Source organism: Phoenix dactylifera, chromosome 16, assembly GCF_051530095.1.
Source record: "Phoenix dactylifera cultivar Ajwa chromosome 16, Ajwa_hap1_PhDact_Kaust_v1.1, whole genome shotgun sequence".
NCBI classification, from domain to species: domain Eukaryota; kingdom Viridiplantae; phylum Streptophyta; class Magnoliopsida; order Arecales; family Arecaceae; genus Phoenix; species Phoenix dactylifera.
This window is the reverse complement of record NC_143205.1, coordinates 24,242,703-24,246,899: the sequence shown is the minus strand read 5'-3', so window position 1 is coordinate 24,246,899 and position 4,197 is coordinate 24,242,703.

Genomic DNA, 4,197 nt, shown 5'->3' with positions numbered 1-4,197 from the left:
GAGAGTAGATTAGGGTGAATCACGGAAGAAGATGAGGATCGGTGGGTTTGTTCTTTGGAAGAGAAACGGAAGCTTGGACGTGAGAGGTTCTCGGCTGAAATGAGCGTGGATAGGCTGTTACTCTGTTCCAAAACAGGGGATAAGGATGCAAGGTTGTTCCGCTAGGAGGATTAGACGTGAAAATACGGGAGGACTGAGCTGGGAAGTGATCACGGAAAAGATGGGATGAGCTAGAGCTTTATCCCGAAGGAAGAGGATGCTGGGTTGTGGTTATGTTCCTTAGTCCCGTTTTGGGTCCGAATGAAGGCTGGAGTGTTATTTATTTTTTTATTTTTAAATGGGGAAGGGACTTGGTTTGGAAGGAATAAGGGAGTCGGTTGTTGAGCCCAATGTTGAAAGAAATAAGGAAGTTGGGAGAGTAATGAAACGGATCTGTGAGCTAAGATATTGGGAGATCAACATGGGACAGCTGGGATCAAACTTGGAGCATTAATTACTAAGCACAGGTTCAGCTGCAGACGTGACCTGCACACATTAGACTTAATCATTAAATAATTAAATCAACTCGAATCACCTCTTATAATTATTAAAATGCAATGATGAGGGTAGCACATCTTTTATGGTTAACTTGACCAAATATGTCAATTAAAATAATGATAAGTGCTATGAATAAGATATTAATTTATGCATTATTTAGCACTTATCAGGCGCTGGTAAGTGGCGCCAGCATTCTTCAGACCGAAGGGCATTACCTTGTAACAGTACAGCCCCCGGTCTGTTATAAAGGCAGTTTTCTCCTCGTCCTGTGGAGCCATCATTATTTGGTTGTAGCCGGAGAAGGCGTCCATGAAAGACAGCAGCTGATATCCGGAAGTCGCGTCGACCAGTTGGTCTATCCGCGGAAGCGGAAAGCTATCCTTGGGGCATGCCTTGTTCAGGTCGGTGTAGTCGACGCACATCCTCCACTTTCCGCTCGCCTTCCGGACAAGTACGACATTTGCCAGCCATTCGGGGTAGCTGACCTCCCTTATGAATCCTGCCTCCAAGAGCTTATCTACCTCCTGGTCGACCACTCGGATCCGATCCGGGGCACAGTGTCTCTTCTTCTGCTTTACTGGTCGGTGGGTTGAGTCGACGTTGAGGGCGTGAGAAATGACCTCCGGGTCGATCCCAGGTACATCGGCCGCCGACCAGGCAAATACATCGGCGTTGGCTCGGAGGAATTCCACCAACCGAGCCCGAGCTCCCGGGTCGAGATTGGTGCCGACCCGGACCGTCCGGTCCGGGCGACCTTCCTCGAGGGGAACTTCGATCACACCTTCAGCCGGCCCCCCGTGCCGCAAGGCCACCTCGTCTCTGGCGTCGAGGGACTCGACGCTTAAGGCTTCTACGGGCTTCTTCCCTTTGAGAGTTGCTAAGAAACATTGCCTTGCGGTCGATTGGTCACCTCGGACCTCTCCAATCCCGGCCGCCGTGGGGAACCGCATGAGCAAGTGGTACGTTGAGACCACCGCGCGAAGGGCGTTCAGTCCGGGTCGTCCGAGGATAGCGTTGTAGGCCGAGGGAACACGGACGACCAAGAACCCGAGCCGCACCGTGGCTTCTGCGGGTGCAACGCCCGCAGTCACAGGCAGCTCAACGACACCTTCGGCCGAGACAGCGTCTCCAGTGAATCCTATGAGGGGGGTGGATGTTTTGTGCAACAATTGTCTGGACAAGCTCATCTTTTGGAAGGCCTCGTAAAACAAAATATCAGCTGAGCTTCCACTATCCACAAGAACACGCCTTACATCATAGTTTGCCATAGTGAGGGAGATCACCATGGCGTCGTCGTGGGGGGTCTGAACCCCCTTTACATCTTCATCACAAAAAGTAATTACATTACCGACCCTCTGCCTCTTTGCGACGGCTGCCCTTGATGCTTCAGTCGAGCCCCCCGCGTTCCTCTCGGGCCGGGGGCAGCCCCCAGTGATAGTATGGATCACGCCCGCGACGGGTCGATTCTGCTCCCGAAGCTCCGGAGGGGCCGGGTCGGCCGGACGCGGGTCTGCGGGGGGACGTCGGTCGTTTACATATCGACCGAGACGCCCTCGGCGGATGAGAGCCTCGATCTCGTCCCGAAGCTGGAAGCAGTCTTCGGTGTCGTGGCCGTGGTCTCGGTGGTACTCACAGTACGCCCGAGAGGGCCTCCTCCCAGGGATTTTCTTCATCTGCCTCGAGACCGGGAGGTTCTCCCGCCCCTTGACCTCCATAAGGATCTGGGCCCGGGGGGCCAGGAGTGGGGTGTACCGGTTGAAGCGTCGGTGCGGAGAACGAGGGCGTGGGGCGCCGTGGTTCCTCGCCGGTGATGGGCTTCTGCGCCGATGTTGAGGCGTCGGGCTCCTCCTCTGGGGTGCCTCTTTTCGCCTTTTCTTCCCAAGCTTTAGAGGGGCCTCGGCGGCCTCCTTGTTCCGGTGGGCGGCTGCCTCCTCGGCGTCTGCATACTGGTTCGCCCGAGACAACAGCTCCGGGAAGCTCCGCGGCAGGCGTTTGTCCAGGGAGAAGGTGAGTCTGCCCTTCCGGAAGCCACGCTTCAGGGCTGAGAGAGCCACCTCCTGGCTCAGGTTCCGGACCTCCAATGTAGCCTTGTTGAAGCGGGTAAGGTAATCCCGCAGGCTTTCTCCCTCGTTTTGCCGGACATCAAAGAGGGAGTCGGAAACCAATCGCCGCCGGCTACTGACGGCGAAATGGCTGATGAAGAGGCGAGTGAACTGGTCAAAGGACTGGATAGAGTCAGCCTCCAGGCCGGCGAACCACGCCCTGGCTGGGCCACGGAGGGTCGCCGGGAAGGCCTTGCAGAGGAGGGGATCTGATGCTCCATGGAGGAGCATAAGAGTCCTGAAACTCTCCACGTGATCCCGCGGGTCCGCCGCCCCGTCATAGGGCTCGATCGCCGGCATTTTGAATCCCGGCGGATTTGGGGTCCGCAGGATCCTCGAGGCAAGCGCCGGTTGGGAGGAGATCTCCAAGTCGGCGAAGAGATCTTTGGAGTGGCCCTTCAGGACCTGGAGTTGTCTGTGGAGATCGTCCACCCGCCGGTCCAGGGAGCGCGACCGGTGGGTGGGAGACAAGGAGCGGCGCGAGGGGGACCGACTGGAGTGCGGGCCCCTCGAGGACTGGGGGGTCGGAGAACGCGCCCGGGTCCGCCTCTCGTACCCCGCGCAGCTTCGATGAGAAGGTCCTGGCAGGATGGACCGTGCTCGAGAACTTTCCTCGCGCCGGCGCTCCTCCCCATGGAAGAGGAAGGAGCGCGGGTTGAGGAAGACAGGTGAGCGCTCGGGGGGCAGCGGCTCCTGGGCCCGCTGTGGCGCTCGAGACATCACACCCTGCAGGTTCTGCACTGCCTCCGCGAGGGTGCGAACCTGCTGGGCTAACTGGTCGAACTGAGCGGCTTCGACCATCTGAATGGGGGGGTGGAATGGTGGAGTGTTGCTGAGAATGTGTTGGAGACGCAGCGGCCTCCCGGCCGGAGGCGCGAGAGGCCCCGCGACCGGAGGCATTGGAAGCTCCACGACCACCTCGCCGTGCCATTACGATCGCTCTGAGATCAGGGCCCTTCCTCTAGCGCCAACTGTTGCTGGTGGTCCAAACCGAGAACGATTGGCACAGCGGTGTGAACGGGATTCCGTCTGAGCTGCCTTGGTCGATGTTGATTGTGCTCCACCTTCCACCGGGAAACCTGCAAGCAAGCCTCGCACCACCACTGGGGTAGCGGGGGCCCTCCGACGATCAAGTCAGAGGAGATTGGAGGAGGAGGAGAAATGATAATAGCAAGCAAGAGAGTGCTCTGGAAGATATTGCTTACCCCCCCTTCTCCCCCCAGCCGCATATATACCTCTTGGGGGCAGCCGACTCGGGGTCGGGCTGCGGTGCTGAGGATATCCGACTTGGGGTCGGATTGCTAGATTAAGGGGCAGCCGACTCGGGGTCGGGCTGCGAAGCCGAAGATGTCCGACTCGGGGCCGGACTGCTGGATCGAAGGGCAGCCGACTCGAGGTCGGGCTGTGGAGCCGAAGATGTCCGACTCGGGGTCGGATTGCTGGATCAAAGGACAGCCGTAGTCTTCATGGGCGCGCGTGCCGGTCACGTGGAGCATGGCGGCTTAGTTCCCCCGTAACAGCTCCCAAGTTGAAGAGCCGGCCTTAATGGCTCTGAGCA